This window comes from Octopus bimaculoides, chromosome 4 (genome assembly GCF_046866305.1).
Source record: "Octopus bimaculoides isolate indiv1 chromosome 4, ASM4686630v1, whole genome shotgun sequence".
NCBI lineage: Eukaryota > Metazoa > Mollusca > Cephalopoda > Octopoda > Octopodidae > Octopus > Octopus bimaculoides.
Window position 1 is genome coordinate 93,558,473 of NC_142931.1, and position 8,414 is coordinate 93,566,886.

General features: G+C 40.6%; 1 pseudogene; it reads left to right on the forward strand.

Moving 5' to 3' along the window:
* The first annotated feature begins 264 nt into the window (after positions 1–264).
* LOC149136143 (uncharacterized) lies at positions 265–7,658 on the forward strand (annotated as a pseudogene).
* Positions 7,659–8,414: the final 756 nt, after the last annotated feature.

Here is an 8,414-nt window from a genome sequence, read left to right on the forward strand (position 1 = left end):
CGTTCAGAGATTTAACATATATATATATATATATATATATATATATAATTTTAAGTTTTTAACTTTAAAACTTATGTCTTTTTACAATTTAACATTTTTTAATTACAAATTGCTCAGGAACATCCCCTGAGTGGTGACCACTGCGGACTGCTGGTTGGTCCACAACAGGTCCTACCTGGAGATGATGGCACCCTGGCTGGACCCCAGACCTGCATGAGACAACACACCGTCCTGGCCTGCTCCTTTGATGTTCTCGCCCAGACCATGGTGGACACCCATTACAAGTTCCATTTGCCAGACAAGGTGACAAGGACCACAACAAACAATGGCAAAAATTTTGTCAAAGCATTTATGCAGTTTGTACAGAAGTTGAACTCTTGCCAGACATTCCTGAGGCTGCTGCCGATCCAGACATGGAGAGCATTGAAGATGTGGACCTGGATGTGGATCCTGAGGGTGGGGATGTTGACGAAATTGAGTACATCTCTATTGATGCCGCCCTTGATGAGTTCAGTGATCTGGGCCTCAACCTACCAGTACTTCTGCTTGAAGTACACAGCCCATACCTCCAGCTTGGTAGCCAGCATGGATGCTGACAAGGCTCTTGACAGTGCTTCGTTCAAGTTGACCTACAGGAAGACCATGTCCAAGGCACAGCGGCTGTGGAATATACAGTGCCGCAGCACAGTGGTAGCAGACAGTATTCTGGACACACTGAAGAGGGGGCTGGTAGTCCCCAACAGTACCAGATGGAACTATACCTATGACTCTGTTGCTATCCTCAACAAACTGCTGGAGAAGAATAGGGAAGCTGTTCATGGGGTGATGACACAGCTGATACTGCAGACCTTCACTGATTTTGATGTCAACTTCCTGATGGGGTATGCCCAGGTGATGTCTAATGTTGCCAAAGCTTTAGATAAAGTCCAAGGAGAGGACCAGGCCTATCTCGGGAGCCTTCTGCCAACTGTAGCAGCTACCGCTATAAAGTTGAAGGTGGCCAAGTTCAAGCATCTCTTGTACTACAGTCCTCTGGTAGACGCGATACTGGCAGACATCACAAAAAGGTTTGGGCTCCTCCCGGAAGACCTGGAGTGCCAGCTGGCCAATGCCTTCCACCCCAAGTTTTGCCTGTTCTGGATGGAGCAGTATAATAGCAGCCAGGTTAGCAGAGTAACGAATGCCATGGAGACCAATGAGGAGGGTAGCACGACCACCAGCAATGAGAATGAGGAAGAAGATGATTTCTTCAGCAACATCACTCGGTTCCAGGAGAGCAGGAGCCACAGATCACTGAAGTTCAAAGCAAAGAACTTGGTGAAGACCTGGCTGGAGGCCATCTTAAAGGAGATCCTGACTGAAGTCGCCTTTTTGGGTCAGTAGGTCTTGATTGACCTGTTCACCAACAAGTATAACACCGCCATCCCATTCAGTGCTGCAGTTGAGCGCCTATTCTCTATAGGCAAAGATATTTTGAGGGCCAAAAGTGCCACTGTGGTGTTATGACCCAGGCTGTGTTGTAGGGAAGGATCGGAAGTGAGGGAGTAGGCATGTCCTGTCGGAAGTGGGGCCTGTGGATCCCACCAGAAGTGCCGTGGTGGAAATGCAGCATCAGTGAAGTGCGAGGGGCCAGTTGGCAGCAGACGTGGGAGACTGTACAGCGACAGATAGTACACATGGGAGTGGAGTGAACCTTGGAGATCAAGACAGCACGTGGATGTTGAAAGTGACCCTTTTTCCAGACCGACAGGTAAGACTACCATACTTCTCTCTTCACTTCTGTCTTTTTTCTTCCTTTACATCACAAGCTATTTTGGCTCGAAAAGAAAAATAATAAAAAATGATGGGTATGGTCCATGTTTCGAATGCGACTGTTAGGCCATTTTGCGGCAAGGGAGATGTGACCGCTTGGCTGCAAAAGAGTAAGTTGGTGGCAAGACTCCAGGGTATAGATGATTTAGCAAGTTTTATACTGTTGTACCTCGATGGATTGGCGTTGGCACTATACCTCAAAATGGAGGAGAAGGACCAGTTGAGCGCAGAAAAAACAGAAGGCCGGCTGATGGAGGCTTTCACAGAAGGGCCATTTATGGCATATAGTCGACTGTGGAGAGTAAAGTGGATGGGTGAACAGGTCGATGTGTTTACCAATGAAATCGGGAGATTGGCTAGACTCGTGGGAGATAGAGATGGCGCATTAGAACAAACCATAAAATTAGCCTTTGTGACAGGATTTCCTGACCATATGTCAGTCAAGCTGCAAAAGCTGCCAAACATTCACTCTATGGCAATGGGAGAGGTAATATCTCGGGTCAGAGCCATTGTCTTGTGTTACAGGATGACACCTTTGGCAGCGACTGCAACACCAAGAAGGGGTCAAACAAAGAGCGGCGGAGAGGGGTCAAACAAGGAACGTGTGTGACTATTCAAAGGGCAGTGTTTTCGGTGTCAGGGTTCACACATGATGAGGGACTGCAAGGAACCCAGGCCTGGAATAATTTGCTATTGATGCAGACAGATTGGCCACATCGCTAGTGAATGCATGCAGAGAAACAATCCAAGGGAGACTACTACACCAGTAGTCATCCCGTTGAAAAAATAGAGGCGCATATACAGTCGTTACCAGTAGTAGAAGTTGTGGTGAATGGAAAGGTGTCATGAGCCCTCATGAACACGGGCTGCTCAACAACTCTAATGACTCCAGAAGTGGTAGAAGAATGGAGTGGAGTGAGTAGTGTAAGGGCTGTTGACAGTGAGGAAGTTAAATGCAGAGGAAATAGCAATGTGGAGATGGAGGTACGAGGAACAAGACTGAGGTTGCGGGCTATTGTGATTGATCATGTAGTGGATGGGATCAATGTCGTGATGGGGATAGATGCCATTGTCTGCTTGGGAGATGTTACAGTCAATGAACCCGGTGTAATGTTCAGTGATGTGGGGACGCTATGCGCTGTGAGTTCATGACAGGAAAGTGGTGAGAGCTGTGAATAAAAATATGCTGCACACACCATCACAGATAAAGATTTTTGAGCTGTGTTTGATGGCCGGTAGTGGACAGTGGAATGGTACTGGAAGGGAGATCCTCCGACATTGAAAAACGCAGTAGGCTGCTATCAGCATACCCTGAAAGGGGATGCCAGAAGTGAGTTCGAAGGAAAGGTGGACCAGTGGTTCAAGGAAGGTATTCTGATTCCTTGGGAGGAGGAAGTGAAGACTGGAGTGCTACTGCTCATGGCAGTGGTGCAGCCGACGAAACATAAAGTCAGACCAGTATTGGATTTCTGAGAGCTGAACGATCACGTATTGTGCCATACGGGTGGTGAAGCTACGGACATTTGTAGCGAAACCTTGAGAGAGTGGAGGTAGATGACGGGAGTCTCCACAATCATCGATTTGAAGTTGGCATACCTGCAGCTGCATGTGGCTGAGAGACTGTAGAAATATCAGCTGGTAAGGTATAAGGGACAGACATACTGCCTGACCAGGTTGGGATTCAGGCTGAATTCAGCACCGAAAATTATGGCGACAATTCTCAAAACCATCCTGGGAAAGGCCTGGTGGATGAAAGCATAGTGTCAGCAAAGGAGATCATAAGCCACCTGGAGAGTTTTGGGCTAACTGCCAAACCACCGGAGGCGATGGAAGGATGAGCTGCCCTAGGACTCAAGTTATGGAGAGACAAGGCTGGCGTGTTGGTGTTTCAGAGAAGGAATGAGATCCCAGAACTGGGCTCAAAGACAAGTGGCGGGAACTGTTTTCTGTGTGTGGGAAGCTGCTGGGACACTACCCAATTGCAGGATGGCTCTGGACGGCATGCAGCTTCATCGAGAGGCGAGCTGAAGGAGTGAGGTGGAGTGATAACGTGGGCGAGAAGACAACCGCCATGATGCAAGAAGTCTTGGAGAGGATGTCTGCGGAGGACCCAGTAAGAGGGAACTGGTATGTGTCCAAATTGAAGAAGGGGATTGTGTGGTGTGATGCCAGCAGCATAGTGACAGGAGTCGTCCTGGAAATTGGCAGTGTCGTGGTGGAGGATGCATCCTGGCTTAGGAAGAAGGAACACTGCAACCACATCAACGTGGTGGAGCTGGATGCTGTGCTGAAAGGGCTGAACCTGGCCCTGAGGTGGGGGATGCATACCATCAAGATCTGGACCGATTCGGCCACTGTACTTAGATGGGTGGGATCAGTGATCACAGGCAAGCAGAGGATGTGAACCAAAGGGGGTGCAGAGATGCTGATAAAATGCCATCTGGGAATTCTGGGCGAGCTAGCTGCCGAGTTTGACCTGAGGTTGAGTGTGTTTTTTTGTGCCCTCAGAGAGGAATAGAGCAGACATCTTGACTAGAGTAAAGAAAGCCTGGTTGCAGGTGCCGGAGGATCTGGAGTAAGGAGTGGCTGTGGTGTGTTGACTGAGTGACTCGGAGCTGAGAAGATTGCATACCATGTATCCAATGGGGGTGGACAGGACCCTGTTCCAACCAGGAAAGTTGACTCTGACATGACCAGGCAGAGTGTGCAAAGACTAGTTTACACACGTACACACACATATTACACACACACACACACACACACACACACAAAAGATCCTACCGCATTTGAATGTTGTTTGTAGAACATTATCTTCTCTTGTAATGCTTAATTGAAGTATCTGGCTCTTTAAATTGCAGGAACAGTTGGCAAGACCATTCACCAATCTAACAAATTTACGACAGAAACCAGTGACAAAAGTGCTTAGACATCCACATAAAGATACGTAACTCCATAGTAGTAACCAATATATGTTAAAAATTACAAAAAAAAAAAAGAGAAAAAAGGGAACATTCCATATAGTATGTCAAGATGTATTTGTGCAATAGTGGTTGACCCCAAAATATGTCAAATTCAACTTAATGAAGTTAAAGGCTCCCTAAAAGAACAGAGTTACTCCTTAGAATTAATAAAAAATGGAATTATAAAAGCAATGAAACTAGACATTGTACAACTGAGGACAACTATGAAAAAAGTTGAAGAAAATACTATTCTGTTTATGAACACATGATTCAGGAGTAACCAACATATTTAATGCTACAAAATCAAACCTATGAATACTATTTCAAAGCCTCAAAATGGAAAAAAAACTGGTTGATGAAAATCTCAAGGAATGTCAAACATCAACCAAAAAAATCTTTAAAAGCATCTCACAAGGGCAAAATTTACATCAGAAGATAATTCAGAATGTTCCATTGAGACAAAAGGTGTAGAATATACAATAACAACAACAATTTCAAATATTTGGATACTGGTTCTCATATAAAAGTGTATTCTCCTTCCAAATAAATGCAAATATGAATCATAAGGCACAAAATCTAATATACTGCATAACCTGCCCCAGTTGCAAAGAAAATTATATTGGCGAAACCAACAATTCCCCCTTAATAATGTGCAAGAATCCATACACAAGATATCAAACAAAAAGAATTATGTAAGATTCTGCAGAGCAAACATCTGGAAATATGTGGAAATAGTTGATTCAAGATTTTTCCTTTCTATAAATGCCCAAGTGATGCTCCAAAACACTGGATGGCAATGAAACTAAATTTAAAAAAAAAAATTCACCAGAACAAAACGTGTAAAAAGTATATTTATACAATCATGAGAAATTTTTACTTAAAAAAATTACTTTCTCAGATGAAGTAAACCAGATAGTCACTGGACATTATTATTAATGTTCTCATTGCTGTTACTAAAATAACTGGAAAAATTCACTTAAACAACCAACACACACATATGCTTAAACATACACACACACACACATTTAAAAGCCTTCTCAAGCAATTTGATAGATTCTATTTTCTACAGCTGGGCAACATGACAGCTGACCAAATATCCTGTTAAAGAAATTTAGTGCAAGTGATAAAAAGTTTGGCACGTCATCAATTTATACCATCCCAGAAAAACACACCTTTCTTTCTCAAACCAAGCCTCCAAAAATCTTATATACTTTGTTTAAAAATTCATCACACTCACTTACACACGCATACATACACATACATTTATATATACAAACATGTAGATTCAAAACAACAACGAACATCTCAGCTAGCCACTCTCAAAACATCCTTTTCATGAGAAAACAAATAATTCAACACCAGATTTTTTTCAAGTAACTCACACATATAAACAACCCATTCATGATGAATCCCTGAAAGGGATGAAAGCACTAAATAAATAGTTTTTATCCAATTCCTGACCACCTTTTTCTTAAAATATAAAATCTGTACACCACTTTAAGCAATCCATACACACACTTGTTTGTGCATACATGTGTGTGTGTGTACATGTGTGTGTACATGTGTGTGTGTGTGTGTGAGTCTATATTAAACTAAAACTCAAAGTTTGTCTGTTTTCCTGCCCTTTGATTAAGATGATAAAGATTACAACTAAAATAGTCATTTCCCTCTTAAGAAAAAATATTAAGTTGAAAATGTTGATTTGTGATGGCAACACTTCAAAAAGAGTCATCACATCTACCACCGTCCAACCTTTTCCTTTTTATTTACTTTCTTTTTTCTTCCCTTAATCATTCAAACAACTTTCAGAGTGCCATGGAGTGAAAGATAGAAATTCTCCCTATATTTTATGAGATATTTTTTATAAGAATTCATAAGAATATTTTTCCTAGATGCTACCAAAAAGGCTTGGTTCAAGCCTTCCAACACCCAAAGGCAAAAGGACCAGAGAAAGGGAGAGGTATCAACTAAACAGAGAAAGATATCTAGATATTAAAAAGAGAGCAATTAAGACATGAAACTGAAGAACAGAGATAATGTAGATTGGAAAGACAACAAATCCGACATTTAAATGAAAATTATGATCAAAGGGCTGAAAGACTAGAGCAAGATCGAATGAGACAACAGCAAGTTCATCTGAAGGAAAATGAAGAACAGAAACGACTTAAATTAGAAGCTCAATGACTTCAAAACCAACACCATCGTCTCTGCAACCATCAAGATATTGATGGCTCTCTTGGAGAAATGAATCAAATATGCCCCTATTGTAGAGCTTTCAAAGTTCCTGGAGAAATTGCCATCTTTTGCTGTATGAATGAAAAAGTCAATTTCGCAGAAATGAAGGAATTATTTAAAGGTCAGAATCCTATTAAGTGGCGATGGGCTGACCTCATATTTCAAAAAGATAATCATAGTAATCTATTTCCACTCACTCGACTTTGGGGGGAAGGGGGTCGGCACTTCAAAGTCACATTTTCAACTTAATTGTTTTTTTTCTTAAAGAGAAAATTACTATGCTTTCGTTTTTTACTCCCTTAATCTGCTGTTGCATTGCAAAAACTTTTGACTGTTTCCTCCCTGTGCTGTCGGATGGCTTCTATAGGTATAACATGGAGTTGAAATAAACTCACCAGAAGGGACTCTCTGTTTTTCTGCCCTTTGATTAAGATGATAAAAATGACTATTTTAAATTAAATAGCATTTCTTCCTTTGTCGCTGTGCATCGATATTTTCAACTTGATGTGGTTTATACCATCCCAAAAAAACACTTTTCTTTCTCAAACCAAGCCTCCAAAAATCTCGCATATGCTTTGTTTAAAAATTCACTACACTCACTTACACACATACATACACGTACATTTATATATATAAACATGTAGATTCAAACATGGGTATATCTAGTGTATATATATATATATATATATATATATATATATATATATATATACACACACACATAATTAAGGGATCAGCAACAGTTGCTTCACCACATACCGAAGTTCAGAAATAGCAGCTAAAGTGCTAATAAATTAATAAATTGATAATCCTTTACCCTTTTATTTGTAATATATATATATATATATATATATATATATATTTAGAAGAGGACTGTGGAAATGAAGCTGTGTCTTTTGATTTAGAGAAGAATATAATTATGGCTTTCTGGATTCTATCATTATATTGTGGACTGTGGTTGAACCAGAGTTTGCTAAGGTATTTACTTTAAATTATATTTAAAAAAACATTTTTATGACTTTTGTTCAGTAAATAATGTTTTAATTTGCTTCCAAGAAATAAAGATTTACTGAAGAAATATAATAAAAAAAAACAGATCACAAGAATCTCTCTTGAATGAATTCAAAAAAAAATATTTTTTCATCCTGATCAGTTATTCAGCTGTCATTACAATTTTTTTTTTACTTCATCTAACTGTTAACTGGCATTTTCACTTTCATGTTTTATTTTTTATTTTTTATTTTTCATTTATTTTTCATTTCTACATCAATCAGGATTAGCTGGTGCATTCATTCATGACCAGTTGAACATATTCTATTACTTAATATGTTGTGTTTGTCATATTAACTAATGCTGTGGCACAAACTGGAAAATCTGAGACATGGTCAGTCATCAAATTTATAATGT